The sequence below is a fragment of the Psammomys obesus genome, unplaced genomic scaffold, assembly GCF_907164565.1.
Source record: "Psammomys obesus unplaced genomic scaffold, mPsaObe1.curated_primary_1811, whole genome shotgun sequence".
NCBI classification, from domain to species: Eukaryota; Metazoa; Chordata; class Mammalia; order Rodentia; family Muridae; genus Psammomys; species Psammomys obesus.
The window spans coordinates 1,448,276-1,473,465 of NW_026596069.1; the positions used below are offsets into that span (position 1 = coordinate 1,448,276).

At 42.1% G+C, this 25,190-nt stretch overlaps 1 protein-coding gene and 1 non-coding gene across 4 annotated transcripts in view; one reads left to right on the top strand and one right to left on the bottom strand.

The window, feature by feature from the left end:
- Positions 1–25,190, top strand: part of Sil1 (SIL1 nucleotide exchange factor) — a 222,164-nt gene that overhangs the window by 168,672 nt on the left and 28,302 nt on the right. The window lies entirely within an intron of this gene.
- Positions 8,355–8,464, bottom strand: LOC129690267 (small nucleolar RNA U13). Its single transcript, XR_008722268.1, has one exon. It is a non-coding gene; the product is annotated as a small nucleolar RNA U13 (small nucleolar RNA).

Consider the following 25,190-nt stretch of genomic DNA (forward strand, 5'->3'; position numbering starts at 1 on the left):
GTATGTATGTATGTATGTATGTATGTATGTATGTATGTATGTATGTACAGACACTTAATAGCAGATCTCAGGTCTGCTATTTTCTTTTTTAGTAAAAATGAATAAAGGGACCGCTCACATGTAGTAAGTAGTGAGAAACAAGAATAAGCTACAGGAGTTGGTCCTTCAGAGAGTGAAGCTACAGCTGGTGAATGAGTGATGAAGTTGACCAAGACAATGGGCCTTTGGTGGGGGCTGTGACTTCCCCTGGTTGCTGGAATCAATCATGCAGTCAGGCTGTTGTATTGTCTGGATGGAGTCTTGTTAGTCTGTTATATACTGGGAAACATATTAGGCAAGATGAGCAGTAGAGCTTCTCAAAAAATGGATATGGAGAAATATATAGGTATCAAGCCATTTTATTCATTTAAAAAGGTCAGGATATCTTTATACTGCCACAATGTCGTAAGATCATCTATATTTCTCAAATAGAAACAGATGCTCTGATTCCTGCTTGGGGTGGTGACTGTTAGTGTTGCCTTGCGTAGATAGTTTGTAGCAAGATAGGAGAAAGTCTAGTCTGAATGCCATCATGGAGTTTGTTTGACAAGACTTTACTTTTTTAAAATCCAATCTTACTTATTTAATTAGAATCTTAATCTGATCCTTTCTTTTCATAGCAGAATGAAGGATGGTTGTCCCATGGGGAGAAGCTGCAAGCAAGCAAGCCTTTGCTCCTTAATTATCACTTCCTGCCTTTAATCTTCAGGCTGTGGCTGTCCTGTGGTAGTGCTGTTGACAGAGGAGGCTCTGGCCTCCAGGATACCTCCATCTCCCTTGGTCTCACTTTCCAAAGCCAAAGTCTTTCAGGAAGCCCAGTTTCTCCTGTGCAGCTTCTGAACATAGCTATGGTTTCAGTCCAGGATCTCCCCGCATACGGTTGTAGAGACTTGAGAATGTACTCAGGTTCACTGTTTGCTTCTCAAGCCAGCAGTGAACTAACTCACCTCTTCATTTAGACTCATTTTTTTAAATCTTTGTCTTATTCCAAAATATTTCCAGCATGAATATGATATTCTGCATGTCTCTTGCCATTGCTTCTGAAAGTAGATTTTGGAGAAATAGTAGCATCTTCATGCCACTTTCTTGTTGAAGGGTACCCTGACTTGAGAAGCAAACCATACCTCAAGAGATGCTGTGACAATGTGTGGATTTACGATGATGTCTCCATGACTGGACTTTGTTAGTGTAAGATCTTATTAGCATTCATACAGTATGCTAAAATTAATAGAGATAAATATAAAATATTACAATTTAGTGATTTGATGGCAAGCACACTTCTGTAGTCAAAGTGTTCCAGCTGGGTTTTTGATAGCTCACTGGAGGGCTGTTACAGTGACAGCAGGGTATGGTGCCAGAGATTTTGGAAGCCAACACCAGGCTTCCCAACACCAGGAAAATGTCAGTGTTTTATGCAAAGAGAAGCTTGACACAAGTGAGACTATTTCTGTGCATAGAGGCTGGCTTCAGTGCTGCTGTCTGCTTTGCATGACTTACTTTTGATGTCCTAAGTATCGACTCTGCACCTCCCTAACTGCTGCAGGCATCAGATGTGTAGTCACAGTGATTACATAATCCTGCTCTTTGCCAAAGGGCATTCAAGAAATAGCATCCTGGAATCATAGACTTGTGGGAAACCTTTTGAACTGGGAACAATAATAGGTGTCCAGTGCATTTCATAAAGGTGAGTAGCAAATAAAAATGTATAAGCACTTGCCCATAATAATGATATCAGTATCGTCGTTACCTCACCATGATGGGTCCTTTCCTGCTATCAATTTTTCCTATAGGGAAATTCTTGCATCATTTCTTCCTACAGTACATTCCTTCCTCCCTGTTGTTCTGTTTGTCTTCGTTAAGGTGTTTGTGTTCCATCATGTCTCTTGCTGCTGATGTTGCTGCTTCATGAGAGTGTTTACTTGCCTACCTGGGTTAATTGCTTAATAAGTCCTTCCATACACATTTCTGTGGATGAAGAGATCTCTTCCCCGATGTTAAACGTCAATTATTCCGAGATCAAGAAAAAAGATGACAGAAATATAATTGACATGGCTACTGAAATAGAATTTGTTCCTTTACTTAAACACGATTAACACCCAACTGTGGGTCACGCATACTCATTTTCTGCTGTTTATTGCCCATGTATAATAATGTAGGTGAAGTTCTGTATAAGATATGCAGAAATTGGTATGGTGATCATTAGCAGATTCGTATTTTCATAGCTACTTTCTTTTAAAAGTCCCTTTCCTCTTCAGGTCAGTTATTTTCATTGGCCTTTTTGTGACCTGATTTCACCCCTCAGTGGCCCCTGTAAGTGTACCTGCAATCTGAACTACCAGGAGTCTCAGACAAGTCTGTTTTGCTTCTGTAGAAAGGAAGTTTTAAAAAGCCTTGTGAATTTCGAAAGCTATATAGCTTTCTGTAATCTGGTTTTATTGCTTCTCTGTGAACTGGGTGCTTTTCTTTGCTCTTTTCTCCCTGAATGTAACCTTTACATTGAACTGACAAGAGTTAAACTATCAAGAAACTGGTGTGCTTGAGCCAGTGAGCACTGGCTTTGCTGTTCTTGCATTCTCTTTTCCTGCACTTTTGTTGTTTTCTATCTGTAGTTAGTGGCCCGTATTTATATTCACACGTGTATGAATTTATGCATTTATCAACTGCGTGTAATGCTTTTATCTGAACTGTTCACAGTGTGTATGGTGTGATGAGACTTAACCAGTACACAAAGGGATGTACATGTGTCATCAGCCACAGAGAAGGGCATGTTCTACAGCTGCTCTCCTGGGCATCTTCCTTGGAGTTTTCATGGCAGATTTTGAGCTGTATCCATTTCTTTAGAGAATGAGTGTGCGCCTGGCATTGCATATGCCCGCCCTATGTTCTTTTGGCTGTGGTTCCCTTATTTGTGCTCTTCCCAAAGGTTTACCAATTAATTTTAAAATAATTTTTTAGATTGTTTTATATATATGGGTATTTTGTCTGCTGTGTGTGTGCTACTTGTGTGCCTGGTGCCCAAGGAGATCAGAAGAGGGCATCAGATCTCCCCGAACTGGAGTTATGGATGGTTGTGAGCGATCATGTAAATGTCGGAAACTAAACTGGAGCCCTCTGGAAAAGCAATGGGTACTCTTGACCATTGAGACAGCACTCCAGCCCAGTAAAAAATTATTTATCAATTTTTAACTATCTGGCCAGTGTCTTATTACCACGACTTGCCTCTGTGTTGAGCCTTTCATTCCCGGGTTCTTGCCTTGCATCCCTTGGTGAGTGTCTGTGCTAAGCTGTGCCATCTCTCTGCCTGGTGGACTCGTGGGCTCACATACTATCAATGCTGACAATTTCACAGGCTTTTTTTTTTTTTTTTGAAGACAGGGTTTCTCTGTGTCATAGCCCTGGCCGTCCTGGCCTCACTTTGTAGACTAGACTGGCCTCAAACTCACAGAGATCTGCCTGCCTCTGCCTCCCAAGTGCTGGGATTAAAGGTGTGCACCACCACTGCCTGACTAGCCATATTTCTTATGTCTTCATCTTATGCTTTATATCCTTTGTCTCCATGATCCCCGTGGAACATACTTGTTGCCTCTATTGTGGCCTGTACCCTCTCTGTTTTCCCCATCACCATCTGTGTGCCTCAGTTTTCCTCCTCTAAGTCATGGTCCTCCTAGTCCACTGAGGAATAAAGTATACACTGACTCTGTTCTACCGCCAGTACAACTTACCAACCTTTGTTTTCCTTCTCTATGTTTCCAAATTTCTTAAAAGAATAAAAAAAAAAAAAAAAAAAAAAAAAAAAAGGATACTAACAAGGTGCATATGTTAATGTACTCAAACCCACTACAGTTACATTCTGGTTTCTGTCCCTCTGTCCATGAACATTATCATAGGTACTTTGCCATCATTGACACCTCTATAGCAGTCAACAATGTCAGCTAAGATATTTCTTAGAAACTGTTCTTCTTAGCTGTTTTGTCACTATAGCCTCTTGTCTGTAATTGTTGTTTTCCCCCTCCTTTTTTTCTGTGTTAGTGATCTAATCTGGGGCTTCACACAGGCCAGGCATGGACTCTTCTACCAAGCTACATCCCCAGCTCACCTTTTCTTTTATAGTGACATCATTCTTTTTCTGTCTTCCAGTTGTAACTACTCATCAGGATTCTTACAGCTTTGTCCTCCCTACTTATCTCCTAATGACTCTTTCTCTTCCTGTGGTTTCAAATCCCCTCTAATTGTGAGGCTCTCCAAAGTCTGCATTCACATTCAGCCCTTCTCCTGAGATTTCCTGATGCTGGAGTCTACCAAAGTGGCTGAATCTCACACTCTAAGCAGAAAAAGTAGAATCCACTACTGTTTCTTTGACAAACTAGATTTTTCTTCTTACATTCCCTTTTCATTTATTCTTGACACAATTATTATAGTTACTCCAACTTAAAACTTTTGAATATCTCGGTCTCTGCTCTCCCTTCATTCTCTTGTGGATTTTTATCTCCACTGTTGTTCTCTACTGAACCATTTCTCTTTTTCATTAACTTTAAGAATCTTGATAAACGATTTCTTCTTTTCATTGACTTTAAAGAACCTTAACATTGTAAGTTCAGTATCTTGTTCAAAGTGGGAGCTCCCTCCCTCTGTGCTAGAAAATGAAGCATGGCTATTCTAAGGCAAGCATGGCAATTGCATTGTCTATGGATATGGGTTGGTTTAGAGATGGGCATATGATCCAGTTCTGAGTGATGCTACATAAAGAGATATCAGTTAGAAAGATTTCTGGAAGGATTGTGCTCCTGTGAGTACAAAGCTCAGAGGGAAATCTCACCCTCTGCTTCTTGCCTTGACTGTCTCTATTTTGGAGCCTTTGGACCAGTGAAGTGAGAAGTACAAGGACAGAGAGCCAGTAAGCTGAGGAGGATAACAGAGGGGAAAAGACAGGAGCCTGTGTCTTCTCTGATGCTTTGGAGACACTACAGTGCTGTTTGGAGATATTCATGTACAAGGTAATTAAATGATTAAATGTCTTTATTTTTTTAATCACAGTTAATGTTCATACTGATCCTTGTAACTGAACTGAATATTGATAAATTTCCAAAATCCCTGTCATATTTTTCTCCCCAAGAGAGGGTTTTTCTGTGTAGCCCTGGCTATCCTAGAACTCTTTGTGCCTAAGTGCTGGGATTAAAGGTGTGCGCCACCACTGCCCAGGTCTCTCAGGTCTCTTGAAGTCTCTTATGTTCCTCTTGCTTCTTCAGAGTACTTGTCTCAGTTTGCAATTATGTAGTTGTTTGATTAGCTATTCATATCCCTTACTCTGTAGTACCAGGGAGGATAGGATAACTTAAATTTTAACTTCACTATTTATTATAGACACAGAGTCTGGGATTAAGTGAATGATCATAAAGAGGAAATGAAGAAACGAATGAATGGAAGTGATACCTAGGAGATGAGTTATTTCTGAGATAATGAACGAGGCTGAATGGAGAGTGCTGTTTTTTATTATTAATGATGTAATAGTGGATGATTCAGATGCCACACCTTGAACCTTTAAAACCTAAGGTCATGGAAATGAGTATGTTACCCCACTGGCTGAAGGCCCAGAAAATAAGGCTAGCGACTGGGATGAGGTCAGACATTAGAGTTGTCAGCATTTAAATAAAATTTTAAATTTGACCCTTAGGACCAGTCTGACATCTTGCCTCAAGTTCTTAATTTTCTACACTCTCCCAGTGACAAGGGAGGTGCTCAAATAATGTTTCTAATAAATTGATTAGTATAATAACCAAGACTGGCCCAGGCAATTGGATAGCCATAGCACCTAAGCTGCATTCAAAAGCTGATTAGTGTTTTTCAGATGACAATTAATGACAAATAGAAAATGAGCTTTAAGCCTGACCAGCTGCCTTGAGTACTGCAGAAATCAAGACTTCATTCTGGAGAGGGAGGCACTATTTGCTTAATGAGCTTGTCCTCTCAAATTTCTTTTCACTCTGTCTCTGTGATGTGCTCCTGCCTCCTCCACATTCCCTTTGTCGCGCCTTCAGACTTTTCACTATTGAATGCTTCTTTTAATTTCTTCCTTGCATAGCCCCAACCCTCAAAGTTCTTTTCTTTATCTTCAATTTTATTAGCATTTATTTGCCTGGACACCTAACCTCACTCTTTAATACATCAACTTCTTTGTAGCTTATCAATTCTTTCATTTATTTCCCCAACAAAATTAAATGCTTTCAGTAGTAAAAATGGGTACCCAAGTCTACAGTACTTTACAGAGTATAAGTCTATGTGGCTGCTTCAAGCATAAATGGTCTAACCCCAAAACTAAAATCACTAAAAATCAGAGAAGAAGGGAGTCACCAAGAGCATGGACTTGTCAATTTCTATACTTCATTTTATTTGATTTTTTACTATTACCTAGTATGTATTATATTTGTAGTTAAAATTTAAAATAGTAACAAAACAAAGCAGAGTAGATCTGGGATTTTTACATTTAATAATTTTTTCAAGAACCAAAATACCTGGAAATGCTAGATTAGCTATTTAAACATTTCTTTACATGCTCAACTCACCAGGCAAGAAAATGGTAGAATAGTATTGTTATATAACTTCAGGGGAAATTAGTAACATCAAACCTTTATGTGGTAGCTCTAAAAGAAAATACAGAAATCCTAAATCCAAGTAAAATTTAAATCCTAAGGGGCACAGAACACTGGAACAGACAGCTGCCTCGGGACATTGCCATTCTCTAATGGTTGAAAGTCTCCAGTTTCTGCTCAAAAGTTATAGGAGACAAAATTTAAGACCTCTGAATGGCATAAAAACAAAATCTGCTAGTCAAAAGGAGTTGTTCATATGGCTTTGGGCACAAAGAGAAATATTTGTGCCAAAATTCTAACCCCCAGGGCAGCTCTGGAATACACTTGTGATAAAAACCATCCGTTTATAGTCTGAGAACCTCAAAGCACTATACTATGGTTGTTTCTGTTTCTTCCTAGAATCACACGTTTTTGGCCATATTTTGAGCTATTATTGTTACATATATGCTCATGTGATTCTAGTAACTTCATGCCTTTACCTTGTGTATCTTTAGATAGAAGTATCTTTGTTTCTATGGAAGTTATTTTGTCTTAAAGTTTGTTTGATATTAATACATCCACTAACCTTGTATTTTCTTGCATGTATCTTTTCCATCTCTCTTTTTTCAGTCTTTATTAGCATTGTATTTTTGACATATCTTTTATTAGACATCATATAGTTAGACTTTGTGTGTCTTAGTTACTTTTCCATTGCTGTGAAGAGACACCATGACTGAGTCAACTTATAAAAAAAGGCATTTAACTGGGTACTTGATTACAGTTTCAGAGGGGGAGTCCATGACCATCATGGTGGAGAACATGGCAACAGGCAGGCAGGCATGGTGCTAGAGCAGTAGCTAAAAGCTTTTATCCTAACTTGCAAGTTGAAAGCAGAGAAATAGAACGACTGAGCCTGGTGTGGGCTTTTGAAGCCTCCACCTCCACCACAATGACACATCTCCTTCAACAAGCAGTTACAGCAGGTGGAAGGACCAAGAATTCCAGCAGTCTGAGCCGAAGGGCCTTTCTCCTTCAGATGATCACGTGATGTGTGTCTACATGTGTGTGCTCATTCTTACGCCTGTGAAGGCTAGGGTTTGATCATGGTGTCTTTCTCAATGGCTCTCCACTTTATTTTAATTTTTAAAATTGATTTGCTCAATTTTGTCTGCATGAATGTGTGTCACACGTGTGCCTGGTGCTCTCAGAAGCCAGGAGAGGGCTTTGCATCCCCTGGAACTGGAGTGACCCAGCTGTGAGCCACCTTGCTGGGAACTGAGCCCAGCAAGTGCTCTTGACTGCAGAGCCATCTCTCCAGCTTTCCACTTCCTTTTTGAGACAGGGTCTCATGCATGCCAGGCTGTCTTAAACTCCCTCTGTAACTGTGGGTGGCTGTGAGCACCTCCTGAGTACTGGGTTGTAGGCATGTACCACCATGGCAAGCATATTGCCAGTTTTATAATTTTGCGTTCTAGGGGCAGTTAGTTTTACAATTTTTAAAACTATTTTTATCCGTATCTAATTATCAGCAAATTTCATGATTATATGTCCAAGTATGATTTGTTTTAATTTGTCCTCTTTGGCTCTCGGTGTGCTATTTTAATCTACAGACTTCAGCTATGGAAATTTTCTGGTTTATTACCAGTACTATATGGTTCATTGGCTTTCCCCCATATTCTCTATTTGCGGATGATATTAGGCCATCTGTTTCTAACATCTCTCACGTGTTCTTTTTTTCTCTTTTTCCCATGTCAGATGGATAATGTGCTGACATCATAACAAAATCTGAGGCAACACATCTCACACAGTAGCATGAAAACCCAATCATCACACTGGATGAGTTCATTCACTTAACAGTTTTTTTTTTTTTTTCTTTAGTGTGTCTAATGTATTTATCACGTCCATGAAGTTTTTAGTATTACATGACTGTATTTTTCACTTCTAGGACTTTCCTGCTAATTATTGTTTTAATTGAATTGAGAATTTCAATATGTAGCATTTTGATTATTGTTCAATTGAAATGATTTAAATTTTAATTGTGGTTTCTTTGGTTTATATGAAATTATATTTCTCAATTTCCAAGTATAGTGGAAAGTTTCTAGTTAGTGTTTTTGTTATGAACATGGAGCTATAGCCAGATAAATGCCCTCAATTACTAGTCCTTTGAAATAAGTTTGAGATTTCTCTATATGGTTAGTTTTCTGTTAGGGTTTTGGATGAATGTCCCCTAAAAGCCTGCGCGTTAGAGGGTTGGGCTGCAGGGTAGCCTCTTTGGAGATAGTCAACCCCTGGGGAGGGACACTAATGGGCAGTGGCATTGAGCTAGTCCCTGGAATTGGGTTGTGTCTGCCTGCCCCCTGGCTCCTGAGTTTTGTGTTTATTCCAGTACTTGTGACTTGTGCTCAGCAGAGACGGAGAGCAGTGGGATACCTGATCGTGGACTGGGACATCCGGAATTTTGAATCCAAATATTTCCTCTCTCTTTATAAATTGGCTGTCTCAGATATTTCGTGATAGTAATGTGAAGCTGACTAATACCGTAATATTCTTCTTTTGTAAATGTCCTGAATAAATGTGCCTGAAAAGACTGTGCACTCAGTTCTCCAGGAATGCAGTATCTCCGTCTCACATAACCCCCTTCCTTCCACATATGTTAACACTTGGTGATAGTGCAGAAACAACACTCATTTATGCCAGCCGCAGTTCATGTTGTGAAGTCTGCTCTTCCCTACCCTAGTTAGCAGGATCGGTTCAGCACTCTTGTCAATGCTGAGCAGAAGCAAGCCCAGCTCCCAGTCACAAGGCAGTCACGGGTAACCAGCAGTGTTGTTCAGTCGAATGGGGGCATTAAATACATTTTTAAACTTAGAAGGGGTTTGTTGAAACGTAAGTATCACACGTCAATACCTGTGTGTGCATTATACACACATATATATCCATGTATGTATGATCACATTTATTATGCACACAGTATGTACATAGAGGTACGCATTATGTAAGGTGTCAAACTCCATTCTGTCTAAAACTGTTATAATTTTGTTCTTAACTTCAAAGGGTATTTTCTCTGAATGTGGAATTCTAGATAACCTTTACTTAAACAGTTGAACATGCGTTCTATTGTGCCTTCCTCATGTTCCTTTTGAGATCTGCTATCACTAACTTTGAAAGAACCACCCCCCAGCTAATGTGAAGACTTTCTCCTGAAGTTTCTAGTATTTTGCATGATTATATGTGTAGTTGTGGCCAAGACATATTTTCTTGAAATGTGTTAAACTCATGTAGTCTGAATTTGTTTCTTTCTCCTTTCTAGACTATTCCCAGCAATCTCTCCAATACTGTCTCTGTTGTCTCTCTTTTTCCTGGGGCTCCAACTGACTGTATATGTTGGGCCTTCTTACTCGTTTGTCCTGTGTTTTAGCCTGTTTGCTTAGTTTCTTTTCATGTCACATCCCTGATGGAGTCTGGATAATTATTTATAGCTTGTTTTTCTGTTTATTAATATTACCTCTGCTGTACCAAATCTACTATGGAATCTTTCCATTAAATGTTTAGGCATGGCGTATAATTCTAAATTTTAGAAGTTTTGTTTCTGATTGCTGGAATCTGACCCTCTTTTTTGCAGATGCTTGCTCACTGTGACACTTGCAAGCTGCCTGCGTGCAGGAGAGCTAACGCTGGCACTCCTGGTATAGTCCAACTCCTTCCGCAGCTGTCATTTGCCCGGTGGTGTCTTCCCTCTATTCAATTGTTGTTTGTTTGCTTTTGTTCTTTTGGTGTTTTGAGACAGTCTGGATCTATGGTTCAGGCTGTCCTCGAATCCTTGAACTCACTATGTAGCTCAAGGCCTCTAATTTGGAGACTTCTATTTTGCAGCCATTCCTTAGTGTTAGGATTATAGGCCACTATACCTGACCTACTCATTTAAAAAAAAATCATTTGAGTTCAATAAGGAAATTTCCTTTGTTAAGAAAGGATTGATGCTGTCTTCTGATAGGTGCCTGGAGTTAATTAATAATCCAGGACCATTTCACATGAAGCTCACACTTGACACTTCCCCAATACTCAAGGTTGTCAAACAACATGTGGCTGGCCTGAGCTTGAACTTGTCACTTCTGTTGTGTGCTTTTCACCCATTCTTTGTGGCTCTGTTGTTCAGTTATTGCTCACACAGGTGCCCTTTAACTAGGACCCCAGGTGATAAACTCCCAGGATAAATGTTGAGATGATTCCCGTGTTGGGAAGGGGCTCTTGTCTTGGCATATTTGCTTCTTTCTGTACATAGTTGAATAAACCCAAAGTCAGTTTTACCTATTGTTTGAGTCCCAGCGGGGAGGCTTCAATACCATCCTTCCTTCCCCCGGCTCCCTCTTTCTCAGCTTTTGACATACTGGTTCCTGAGTTTTGTTGCTTTTCTTTTTTTTTTTTTTAATTAAATTTTTATTTCTTTACATTAATTACATTTTATTTGCTCTGTATCCTAGCTGTAGCTTCCTCCCTCATTCCCTTCCAACCCCACCCTCTCTCCCTTATCTCCTCCCATGTCCCTCTCCAAGTCCGCTGATAGAGGAAGTCCTCCTCCCCTTCCAACTGACCCTAGCTTGTCAGGTCTCATCAGGACTGGCTGCATTGTCCTCCTCTGTGGCCTGGCAAGGCTGCTCCCCCATGGGGGGGGGGTTTCAAAGATCCAGCCACTGAGTTTATGTCAGAGACAGTCCCTGTTCCCCTTACTAGGGAATCCACTTGGATACTGACTGAGCTGCCATGGGCTACATCTGAGCAGGGGTTCTAGGTTATATCCATGAATGGTTCTTGGTTGGAGTGTCAGTCTCAGAAAAGACTCCTGTGCTCAGGTATTTTGGTTCTGTTGCTCTTCTTGTGGAGCTCCTGTCCTCTCCAGATCTTACTTTCTTCTACTTCTTTCCTAAGATTTCCTGCACTCTGCCCAAAGTTTGGTTATGAGTCTCAGCATCTGCTTTGATACCTTGCTGAGTAGAGTCTTTCAGAGTCCCTCTGTGATAGGCTCCTTTCCTGTTTCCTGTTTTCTCCTTCCAGTGTCCATCCATTTGTCTTTCTGAGTGAGGATTGATCATCTTACCCAGGGTCCTCCTTGTTTATGAAGCTCAGGCTAGCCTCAGATGTTCCGTCAGTCCCGTTAGCATCCTATATGATAGGAATTTTGTTGCTTTCTTATACTAATTGAGAAGGGGTTTTTGTTGTTGGTTTTTGTTTGTTTGCTTGTTTTTGAGGAAGGTATATAGCAAGACTTTATTTGAAATGCATCAAAAGCAAAACCTTCAAAAATTTTGAAGTTAAAGCAATTATATCATTTACATTTTCCCTCTCTCCTCTCTCCAAACCTTTCCATGCTGCCTGCTCTCTTTATTGAAAGTACTGAAAGATATTCACCATGTTTGTTTTCAAAAGGTGGGTGTGTCTGAATGTTATTGGAAATGGCTATTGGCCGTTGAAAGAAAGAAAGAAACAAAATCCAAATAAACAAAAATCAAAATGCCAGCCAACAGTATTAAATGTTCCTCCCTTTTTACTGTAATGGTCCTAACAGATGCTTTCATTTACTTCTGTTCTTGACAAGCATGATTTCTCTGTGTTTGATCATAAGGCATGATGTTGGCATTTAATTGTATTTGTATTTATGCTTTATCTACTTATGTATATGTGTTTTTATTTACTTAGGTAGGTCTGATAAAGTTGTGTGTGTTGATTTCATCAAGGGCTGCTTAGGAATTTATGGTGATTTTATTTCTTTTTGCCTCTATTAGGATGATCATATAATATATTTCTGAGACTACTTTTTGGTGAACCTACTTATATATTACCTAATAGCGAATCATCCCTACATTAATGAATGTTCTTGGTCATTGTGTTATATATTGCTACTTAACAAATTACTATACTCAGAGGTTGTAAACAATGTATAGATATTTTTTATCACAGTCTCCATGAATCAGGAGTCCACATGATTTAACTGTGTCCTCTGAGGTTTGGTAGCCCAGTGTGTCTCTTGGAGCTTGAGTCTTATGTGCTACTTGACTGGGAAGCATCTTCCTCTGAGCTTGTGTGATTGTGAGCAGAATTCACATTTTTTTTATAGCTTGTCAGACTAGAGGCATGTTTTGTGCTTGGAAGGTTCTCTCAGCTCCTTGTCACATGGCCATCTCAAAACACTGCTCACACCATGGCAGTTTGTTTCTTCAGACAGTAAGTGGGTGGCACAAAGGCTCAGTGAGTGAAAGTGTTTGCTGTGGAAATCTCATGGCCGAAGTTTGATCTCCAGAACCCGGGCTGGAGGAAAGAACCAACTCCTAAATGTTGTCCTTTGCTCATTACATGCATATGCTTTCTTACACACACGTGTACACACACACACACACACACACACACTCTCTCTCTCTCTCTCAAAATTTTTAATTCAAAGACATTTTTTTTAAAAAACCACTAAGGAAGAATATTTCTTAGCAAAAACAGATGTTAGTCTTGTGTCCATGTGTGTCCATGTGTGATGGTATGTGCATGCACGTGCAGTGTGCATGTATGACTATGGGGACCAGTGCTCAGCCTTGAGTGTTATTGCTTAGAAGCTGTCCACCTTGTTTTTTGAAATAGTCTCTCACTGGTTAAGCCAGCGAGCCCCAAGTAGCCTCCTGTCCACAACCCCCCAGCACTAGCATTACAGGTGTATGCTACCACAGTGATATGGTTGTCGGACACCAAATTCAGGTCCTCCTGCTTGTGTGACAGTAACTAGATGCTAGTCTTTGTAGGATAATCACATACAGTAACATCTATCTTGTCCCCTTTACTACATTCTGTTGGTTAGAGGCAAGTCAAACATTCATACTCTGGGTAGGGGGTGTCTGGCTTCAGTCTACGCTTGGAGTTTGGCTGCAATCGAGAGAATGCCATAAACAAAATAGATGTAAACAGTTTCAGATGCCTAGGACACCATGTCTAAGAAGTTACCTTTTCCTCCAAAGATCAAGGAAGAAGAGAGCTATGAATGTGGGCAGAGGTACTTGAGACTCTTCTTGGGAGGATACAGAGACTGTCAAATAACGCTTCATAGTGGCCCAAGCTAGGTCCCATGGCGAGCCCTTGCTGCTAGGGAGGTTGAGAAATGCAGTCTTTGTTCAGCAAAGATCCTGTTGCTGTGGAGGAATGCAAAAACAGATCATGGGCACCACTGAGAGCCTCTACCACATGTGGCTTTAAGCAAGATAGGGTTTATTTGCTCTGTTCTTTGAAAAAGTATTCCATAAAGTTACCTGGGTTTTGAAATTGGAAAAGATAATTCAGGGCGTTATCAGTGACTCAGCTTCTCTCTTTTTCTGTTTGGTGCCAGTATATTTTTATTTTTGTAGTGCTAGATATTTACAGACAAAGCCCAGGGCTTTGTCTGTGCCAAGTACAAGTTTCACTAGTCTAAGGGTTCATCTTCATTGTCAGCCCTCGCTGGATTTGGAATCAACCCAAAGATAAACCTCTAGGGTATCTGTGAAAGTGTTTGCAGACAAGTTTCACTGAGGGGAGACCACCCCAGACTTCGGGTGGCAGCATCCATTGTCTGTGGAGAGAGTGAGCATCAGCATTCTTGACTGCAGATGTGGTATGACAGCCAGCTCCCCCTGCCACGCCCTTCCACTGTGGTGGCTGCTGTAAGCCAGCACACTCACTCCCCACAGGCTGCTTCTGTCAGCTCTTCTGTCACATCGCCCAGGACAGTGAGTGATACCACCGTGGAGATATAGTGCTGGGCTTCTGGGGTTTGTTTTGTTTTTAATTAATATGGGTATGGTGGTTACACACATATAAATCCTGTTACAAGCACTATACTTGGGAAGTTGAGGCAGGAGGATTACTGTGGGTTTAAGGCCAGCCTGGACTACATAGTGAGTTGAGTCCAGTGTCCACTACTTAGCAAGACTCTGTATTGAAAAAAAAAAAAAAAATGGCAGGATATGGTAGCAAGCACATGCCTCTAGTCCCAGCTTCAGAAGCCAGAGGCAGTAGAGTTTGAGGCCAGCCTGGTCTACAGAGCAAGTTTCAGACCAGCCAGTGGAAAGACAGTCTCAACAAACAAACAAACAAACAAACAAACAAAACCCTCAAAAAAAAACAAAGAAAAAAATTGTGTAAGCTTTTTAATTTTACTATGTATTTCTTTGTTTATTTAGTTATTTTAGCTGTTCTGGAAATTAAACCCAACACAAGTTTGTTACTATGTGATTTTTTAAATTGTTATTTTGTATGTCTGTATGTATTTTTGCTGTTCTGTAAATTAAACCCAGTGCTTTGCACATGCCAGGCAAACACTCTATCACTGAACCACGTGTGCTCAAGGGTCCTGTTACTCCCTTGATGTCAGTGGAATGGGAAAGGTTTGAAGAACCTGTGTAAGGAGGACTGAGCTAACGTAGGCGTGTTTGGGTGTGACAGGACATGAGAAAAAGGAGCTGGGGTGGGGGTCAGGGACTGTCCATATAATACAACATTTAATCACTGTAACAACCTGAGAGTAGTGTCCTGGTTTTGTAGAGAAGGATATATTCTAACGGCCCACAGATAAGTTATGGTAGCGTTGAACTGTAAACTCAGATGACCAAACCTGTGTTCTCCTGTAGTGTGAAGATCTGACAGGGACATTCCTCCAAGTGTTTTTTATGAGGGCTCATGTGTCCTTCTTGGTTGCACAACATTTGAAGATGATATTAGGGGATTATGGAGAATGATATGAAGAGAAAAGGGTTGGGATTCTTAGAGTCTCTCTATTCAGGCTAGTTCCCATATCTAGAATGGTAGCTACGATGCATCTAAGTCTTCCTTTCTCTGCGCATTAGATGTGCACCAGGAGATGTCTTAAGAGTTCCTCCTCACCCTCGTCAGCGTCCTATCGCTGTGATGAAACACCATGACCAAAGCATCTTGGGGTAGAAAGGATTTATTCAGCTTATGCTTCCATACCACAGTTCATCATCAGAGGAAGCCAGGACAGGAACTCCAGCCTGACGAGAAGCAGGAGGCAGGAACTGATGCAGAGCCACCTGCTTACTGGCTTGCTCCTTGTGACTTTCTCAGCCTGACTTCTTACAGAGCCCAGGACCACCATTCCAGGGATGCGTCTACCCAAAATGGGCTGGGCCCTCCCCCATCAGTCACTAATGAAGAAAATGCCTTACAGCTGGATCTTATGGAGGCATTTTTCTCAATTGAGACTCCCTCTTCTCTGATGACTCTAGTTTATGTCACAAAACTAGCTAGTACAGGAGGTGACTGTGAACCCCTCCGAGGCTAAGCTTGAGAATTGCAGGATCCCCCATTGGCAGTGTACCCTGAAAACAGCTCTCACCAGCCTGTTTAGGGGCTAAGGAAGTAGCTCAATTGGTAACATGTTCAAGCAAGAGGACCTGAGTTCAGATCCTCAGCAGCCATGTAAAATGCCAAGCATGGCATTGCGTGTCTGAACCCAGTGCTGGGCAAGCAGACTAGAGGACCCCTGAGCCTTGCCGGCCAAACGTGGGCTCCAGGTTCAGTAAGACCATGTCTCAAAAACAACAACAACAAAAAAGAGGTAGCGAGTCATTGAGGAAGACACCTGTTAGCACCCTCTGTCCTATTGCATGCACACACACACATGCACACACACACACACACACACACACACACACACACACACCATGTGGGGGAAAAAAGGAATAACCGTGATTGGACTGGAGTAAGCATGTTTTTAGTTAAAAACATGGTGGTGGCATATCCCTTTAATCCTAGCACTTGGGAGGTAGAGGCAGGCAGATCTGTGTGAGTTCAAGGACAGCCAGAGGAGAAACGCTGTCTCAGCCTTCCTCCCAAATAAATTAATTAAAATAAATTAATTAAATACTAAGAAGTTTTTCCCTAATTATTTAAGTCATGAGGCCATAGATGGGACTCTTCCTGCATTGCACTGCTAAGCTTCCAGTCAAGCGCTTTTTAGCGTTTTACTTGTTGAATTTTGATCAGCTAAAAGTTCTTTCCCATCTCCACTTGTGCTGGTAACAGTATCCATTACTTAGAGAGAGGAAATGCAAAGGCTAGGGAGAGGGCAGTAATTGAAAGATGGCAGGAAATACTGACCCTTTTGCCCTATTGACTACCATCCTTCCCAGCCCTGCTCTGACGTGTTGGTGGGAGGGCCTCAGTTTCAGGAAGTTGGCTGGGTCTCATTATCTCAGAAGTATGTAGTGTGTTTAATGAGCGGGACTGAGTGAAGAGCCTGTCCTGTGCCTGTAGAACATAAGGAGTTCCTTGTGTCGGACAATCCATAATTCCTTTGTTTCACGGAACTCTCCAAGAGCTACTTCCCAGCCTGCATTTCACTTGCAATCACAACCTTGAGGTTTAAGGCTAATTTATTTCTATCCCATTTTCTCTCCACTTTTACTCTGCATTTAATCAGTTGCTGTAGTCCCATAGCCATACAGACAGGCTGCTGGGAAAGGATACCCTAGTGCCCTCGCTTCCATCCATGGCTTCTGGTCCCCATGCCAGAAAACACATTGTCTTGGACTGGAAAGTGCAAGATAATGTAGACTACAGAGACTCCTGCCCCGGACTCTGCCCTGCACAGCACCCACAAAATGAGAAGAGTACGGAAGGCTATAAGCTTAGTAGAATGAAAAAGCAAGATAAAAGGGGGAAACTAGCTGGAAAACATAGGGAAAATAAAATGAAACCATCTGTCCAGTCCTGGGAGCCCTCTCTGAGTTACCTCTAATTTTCATGACATGGAGTAGTATATAAGACCGGGAGTTCTGGCGGTCCTAGAGACCTTGACACCTAGAGGGACGCTGGCACCCACATTCTAAGGAAGAGTCATTTTACAATCCTTATTTTGATGGGAAGTTCTTTTGGGTAAGCTTAGACCCAATTTAGAGTAGGAGCTGAGATTCAAAGAAAAGCATAGGCCAAGGAGAAAATGGGCCCAGAGTAAATTTGTGGGACAGTTCTCCGCCAAGAAGACAAGAGTGGATAAGCTTTGGAGCATACATGTGTCACTTAATATGGAATCCTTGTTGCTTAGATGCCTTTGCCAAAGGACTGAGAACAGCTGATCAGTGGCTGCATGGAAGGGCCTCACTTCCCACTCAGTGCCTCTGCAAAAGAGATTTGTTCAAAACCACTGAGCCAGCTGGCGGCAGAATGAGAAGATGAGTCAGAAGCTCGGTTTCCAGGCTAGGATGGGCTTTCATGTGGCATTTCTTGCCCATTTAGAGAGCTCCTGGGATCTAAAGGGATGTGTTCCTGCCAGGATCACACAAAGCCCCTTCCCAGCCCTATGACTCACAGTGAATTTTTACATCTGTAAAGGTGAGAAACTACCAGAGGCTGATCGACAAGAAGGTGCCTAGTGGACAACTGGGCGTGCTGTACAAAGTCCAGCTTCTCCTCTTAGCCTCTCCTCTCTCACCTTCCCTCTCTTCCTTTTGTCTCCATACTCCTCTTCTTTGCTGCTACAGCCTGTCCACAGATAGGTGTCAGAATCACCCAGTGTCTTTTGCTCTTGCTGCGGCTACTCTTGCTCCTGTGCTCTTGAAGTCTGTACACAAAGGCTCACTAGAGCCATGCAACTAAGGGCTGAGAACGACTTGTTTCCCCATGGAATGTGACTGATTGGTCAGTGTCTGAGGTAATTCACTTATCCCTTATATCTTCAATTCTGATTGGTAATATGGTCACATGGCTCAAAGTGCAAAGGGCACAAAGGGCATGCTGACTCCCAATCCACTGTGCCAGGTCCCTTCCCCTCAAGGCAGCCACTCTGGCTGTTTCTGCCAGAGACACTTATTCATGTTTGAGTCACTTTCACATAAAAGGCAAATGCATGATTCCTCTCTGTGAAGTTCTTTTTATTTAATTAACTTCTTAGTTGGTGTGAAAAATAATGAGTTTTGTTTTAGTGTTTTCATATATATATATAACCTGTACTTTGCTCTCTTATAGACATAATTCTATAATGCATCTTCCCATCCAGTAATCCAGTAATATATTTTGAACATTGTGTTTTATCAATCCATGAAGATGTTCTTAGGAGGTAATTTTTTTTGTAATTATAAAATGGCTTAGCTGGAAGGTTTTGAGAGAATGCTTACATTGACACATTTAAAAATGACAGTGCTCTAATTAATTAGAGTTATTACTAGGCAAAATTTATTGTTCAGATGGAGGAGGTATTTGATTGTCGTGTCTATGAAATGATTGCTGGTGGCTTTTTAAAGCCAGTATGACTCACAAAGCATCTTTGATGTTAAGTTTGGAATGGCTGTCATTAGTTCTGATTGGGAGTTTGTGTAATTCAAGATCTTATTTTGAAAGCTGTTAAGGCATAAAGAAACCACATGCTGGGCCTTCTTGGCTGCAGTGCATCCCTTATGGGACCATTTCAAAACAAAACAAAACAAAACAGTTCAGAACCCATGCTAGGTACAACTCAGCCACTAAAACTGTAGACTTGAACAGGCCGCAAGCTTATGACCTCACAGCTTCTTAAATTAAGAGTAAGGAGCCTGGCGGTGTGCATTTTCCCTATTGAAACCACTGGTGAGCTAGGACGTTTCCCCCTTCTGGGGGGTCGATTGCCTAAACCCTGGCCACTTCTCTCTCATGGTCCCTTTAAAGAGACTGTCTTCAGGGGCACAGGGGGTGATTGAGTGGACCCAAAGTATTTCTCAGGAGAGCTAATAATGTTTTTTTGTTGTTGTTTTTCTTTTGAAGGGGGGAAGACCAGGCTGCTTATATAAGATGAAAGCCACATTTCTTGTCTTGTAGAGGAATGGGAGGACTTAGAGACCTCAGGGCCAGCTGGAGATTTTCAGAGGTTCTGAATGCTAAAACAATGTGGTTCCCTTTTCCCCCTCCTGAATAGATTATTTAAAATAAAAGTAAGTCTGAGCTTTAAATAATTTAAGTCCACTAGCCCCAAGATGGATGACTAATTAGGTCTCTTAAAATAATGTATACATTATCAACTCAGCTCCATTTCTTCCCTCAATTTTGAGGGTGTCCACGCTTTGTTCAAAGATAGATTGACTGTTGTATCATCCAGCTCTAGGTTTGGCTGATTCTCCAAGGAACTGCCTTTTTCTTAGGGTTTTTGGTGGTGTGCGCAGGGTGTGTGTGTGTGTGTGTGTGTGTGTGTGTGTGTGTATGTGTGTGTGTGTGTTATGAAGTCAAGAATTCTGAAGTTTCAAAAAATGTCCTATTAAAAAGTATCTTTATCCAAACAAAAAGTTAAAATATCTCTGAAAATTTCTTCAAGAAATAATTTTGTTTTTGAGTACTCTGAGATGAAATCAGTCTTAATTTCAGCTCACCTAGTGTGTAGAAACACAGAGTGAGTGATTGTTAGTCCCTGAAGGAGACAAGATAGATGGAGCCCAGAATGGAAATGGCTTTATGATTAATTGAATCCTTAAAGAGTTGAATAGAGTTAGAGCAGATCTGGCCAAATCAGGGCCCTGAGACTTCTGCTCTGCCTGGGAGAGAAAAGGGCACAATGGCCTAGATTTATTCTCCACTAAAACAGACTGGATATATGCGGCAGACAGTTCCCATGTTTAAACCGTTGATGCAGGATAATTGGAACAGAAGCACACAAGATTAGAACCAGATCACAGGTATTTGTGCACGTTGCCTCCTAAATCAGTCAGAGCCCGTCGTTTGTGTCGAGGGTGTTTTGTCATTAGAGTGAGTCTCTGAAACACCTCTGTAGCTGCCCAGCTAGGAGCAGAAGAGAGGAGAGCTGTGAGCTTTGTGGAGTTGGGAATTAGGTGTAATTCCAGACTGCTTTTCTGTTTTGGGGGGCAGAAATCTGTCACAGGGGATTGTAATGTGATTTTGCTCTTTTTTTTTTTTTTCTTTCCAGTAGGGATGCATAATGTATAGATTCAAAATAACTGCCTCTTCTCCATAGTGAATAGATGGGAGTGTTCTTTTTTAATGTTTGGAGCAGTCAGCTAGGACAGCTGCTGCCTATGGGGTCCTTGCAAAGCAGGGAAAGGGAAGGGAGAAGAACCTGGTGCTGTGAGGATCACAGTTATGTTAATTACCAAGTCTGTGAGGACCGTGGGTTCTATGGGGTCATGCTGGGGCCTTTGTTAGTGTCGAAAACGGTCCGGTGAGCTAGATAGCCTGGGTTTGGCTTCACAGCTAGGCAGAGCTGAGGGTAGAAGGGAAGCTGCATTCCATCCCAGCATACCAACTGACCCGTCTCCAGCCATGGTGAGAGATAGACGGTGAGACGGGGGGAGGGGGGAAGCTCAGACCCCAAGATCTGAGCTCAGAAGACTGACATATGGGACACAGACTCAGTTCTACAGAAAGATGATGATATATTCTCATTCTACTTCTCTAGGATTTTAATTTCCTTTGTGTAAAAACAAGAGGAATAGATAGCTAAGGCCCTTGGTGACCTCAGAAATGTGCCAGTGAGTTAGTTGTCTTTCAAGTGCTGGTACCCATGCCAAGTTCCTGGCAGCATGCTGGGTGTCAGCAGTGAAGCCTCACTGCATAGGCGAGGCTCGAGTTTACCTTTGAACTATACTGTTTTTCTCTGTTTTTTCCATTTTGAGTTCCTGTGAGTCAGGCTGCAGGCAGCTCATTTACATAAGAGTCAGCCAGAGGGAAAGCCATTGAAGTCTGCTTTCATTTTGTGGTGGGAGGTGTTTTCCTGTTGAGTTGCTAACCAGGCAGGTCAGTGGGAATCATTATCCCTAGATGGAAACTAGCACAACAGAACAAGAGGGGTTTGCTCAAAAAACCTAGGGGAAAGGTAAAAAGAAGGGAGAAAAGGAGGGGAGAATTCATCCTTACTGACGTTTCTCAAACTGAACACACTTAAAAGTATTCCCAAGGGAAGGAGAGAAGGTTCCTTACCCTCACATTAACGATGTTAAAATCGGGACCCATGTCCAACCCTTGAGTTGTAAGGTGTCTACCAGAGAAGAACACTTGGACATCTGTGCAAGCCAATAAATCTTGAAAAGCTTACCCGTGGCTACACTGGGTGTTTGTTTGGGACCCGAGTGCAGTCCTGAGTCTCAGGGTGGGCTTTTAAGCACAAAAACCAGATCCTGGGTTGACACACCTCAGCTAGCTAGAACAGTGAGCCAGAAGTGAAACTACAGAAGCCAAAAGCAAGGTTAGTACACTTAGGCACTCTCCCAGAACTATGGACTTTGATGGACCGCGTCTTTGTTCTCTTTTTAGCAGGTGGTGCTGCCTACGTGCAGGGTTCCAAGGCCTGAATGGTATTTCCATCATGACCTTAGCTGTGCTGAGGTCTGGGGGCCTGTTGCACCAGGGTCACAGTAACGCTCCAGTCTCTACTTGCATATTGCCATGTTCTGCACTATCTTGATCTCACTGGCTCTCTGGCTATAGCTTTCATGGAGTTTAATTTGCCTGTATTGCTAGGGTCCCTTTTGTGAACAATAGCACTGAGACTGGGACAGCCTTTAGTCTAATGTGCCCTCCTTCACAAGTTCAGTCTCACACCCTCACCTAGACCCCAAGAATAAACAACACCACTCCGGTTTTTCTCTCTACTTTTCTCTGTGTATGAGGTATGACAGGGAACATAGCAATACCATTCCTGATTGTCTGGAGCTCAGAGGCCTCAAGGAACTCAGAGGAGAGGGAAGCTTGGTAGTACAGTATCAGTCTTTCCTTAGGAGCATGCAACTCTTGCCATTCAGGGTCTAGGCAACTTTCTCCTGTCCTAGAGCCTGGTTCTTATTTCCCATCTGCCTTAAGCACCATTTCTCCTGGGGTTCTGGTAATGCTACTGCTCTGTTCAGTGTTCAGAGGACCACTTAGATTCCTTATTCTGTTCGTTATATAAAGCAGAAGAGGAATTTTTTTTTTTTTTTTAGTGTTTTTCCTAGCCTTTGATATCTTAGACCTTCCTTGGAACATATCCTCTAGGCTAGGAAACCATTCTGGCTACCTTCTCCAGTACACCTCGGTGTGATTAAAAGCCTTTTATTTTGGTGTCCAGGATGACACAGCTCCTAGCATATTCTGTGTTCCATGTGTCTATAGGCAAGATATATCCCAGGGTAGTTGCCATGTTCACTGTTTCCAACAGAGGGCACTCTCATAGGGATGGGTAGTTAGGACCTAGCTGTAGCCCATGGCAGGAGGGAGGCCAAAGAGGCTTGGGTATAAGAGACTCCCTCTGCTTGGGCATTGTTAGCATGCACATTCACAGTTCCTGCCAGGCCTCCCTGATCCTCCTTTCTTCCTGGGCCACTATTCTCTGTTGTATCCAGGAGGCTGAATGACTGCATATGGCAAGGGTTGGAATGGGATTCTTATTACAGTAGAATGAGGTTGCAGGACGGGCATCTGCTCTGACGTACGTCTATGAGAGGAAAAAGTCTCACCCTCGTCTTGCTCCTTTTCTGCATGGCATTCTTCTGGGCTGCCTGGTGAATGTAATTCTTCCAGGAGGAAAGGACTAAGCCAAGCTGCAGTCATAACTGAGGGCTCCGAGCTGAGGTAGATGTTTTGGAGAATTGTATCCGATGCCATTTACACCATGGGTGTTTTGTTAAACAGTTTTGTTCACAGATGTCCCAAAAGATTCGTACTAGGGAATCCCAGGGCAGTAGTTATGCCATCCAGGGATACAGAAAGACTCAAAGGCTAAAAATACCAGGGTCTCACTAACTAGTACAATAACCTTGGCCAGACCCTTGGTCTTACTTAGCAACAGGGAAATTCTTCCTTCAGCTGCTGGGGCAATGGAGGGATAGATGAGGTGCCACTGTAAGATGATGCGATCATCTTAGAAGAACATTCTGTCTCTGCCAGTTATTAATAATGACACTTGGAAATCAATAGGACAGCACTCTGGGGAGCTGGGATACTGCCCATGCATTTGTTTTCCTGTTGACTCTCACCTTTCCTTCATGCCTATGGGACAGTCTGCCTTCCCACATACCTACTTGTGGGTAGGAAGGAGTGTTAAGGTAGTGAGCAACCAAGGGCTGTGGACAGGAGAAACGCATTTTCTACTGTGCTTGCTGCTCGTGGTACACGGCTTAGGGAAGCCAGCCGATCTGACAAATGTTTACTGAATTGCCTCTCTGTTATGCTCTCAAGAGATCGAAAGATGCATTTGGCATAGCCACTGCTTTCCAAATGTTTAGAGTCAGAGCAAGAAATGAATGCTTAGAAAATATGAGCACCTATATGGCAGGCATCAAACTAAGACATTTGCCATACATTCTTATTGGATCTGGGCAAGTGAACACTCTTGTGAAGTAAATACAATTATTATTTTCAGTTTATGCACTAAGAAGCTGAGACTTAGGGAGGTCTTGGCTGGGGTACATAGATGGTCTGTGCTACAGCTGGTGTATAACCAGGCAGTGTCTTAAAATCCAAGCTCTTGCCACTTAAACATTGAAGAGAGTGCCATATATCTGTGGTCTTTCTCCACAGTAGGTTGTGTTGTTTTTGTTGTTGTTTGGTTTTTTGAGACAGAGTTTCTCTGTGTAACAGCAGCCCTGGCTGTCCTGGAACTCACTGTTTACTCCAGACTGGCCTCAAACTCATAGAGATCTGTCTACCTCTGCCTCCCGAGTGCTGGAATTAAAGCCACTAAGGCATGCACCACCATGCTTGGCTCACAGTAGTTTGGTATATTTGAGATACAGTCAGAACAGTGCCCTATGCTTATCACTAGCCTACTATAATGTGGGTTCCTATTGTTTTCTCTGCCTGAGAGTCATAAACAGCATATCCCCTGCCATGTGACAGAGGTTACATCTCCCTCAGAAGGAAAATCCCAGGCTGTGAATCAGAAGTTGGCACCAGATAAGAAACTTGATTTCAGTGGCTCACCAAGCCCACACAATGTCAAGCACCCGTTATGACGTGTGTTTTGATTGTTCCTTGGGGATAGTAGTTTAGGATTCTCCTGTCTTTTTAATTCACTGGTTCCATAAAGTCTTGAAGGCCTCCGTTCTCTTTTTAGCTTCCTCACTGAGACTCCCTTTGGGGTTGATAACCTGTCCTCTAAAACATGAGTGCCCAGCTCAGCTTAAAAATCAGAGTCCCAGATGCGTTTCACAGGAGCTATCCTTGCTGCTGTAGCCAGGTACCCAGGGTGAGCCTCTGGAGCAAACATGAAACTGCTGTGGCACTAGGAGGGGGGAATCGAGGGGTTTGCCATTGTCAGCAAGCACAGAAGAGTACAAGCCATGGCTGAGAGGGTCAAGTGCAGTATTTTTATTTTTTATTTTTTATTAATTACACTTTATTCACTTTGTATCCCTCCATAAGCCCCTCCCTCCTCCTCTCCCCTTCTTCACGCATGCCCCTCCCCAAGGTGCAGTATTTTTAATGAGTGATCCTTTACCACTTTTCAGCCACTTTAAAAATAGATCCACCTTTTCTCTTTAACTGGTACCGTGTGTCATCCTCTGTCCCTGTTCACACACTGAATTATTCATGAGTATTTACTTTCCCAGAGGCAACTACACACACACACACACACACACACACACACACACACACACACACACA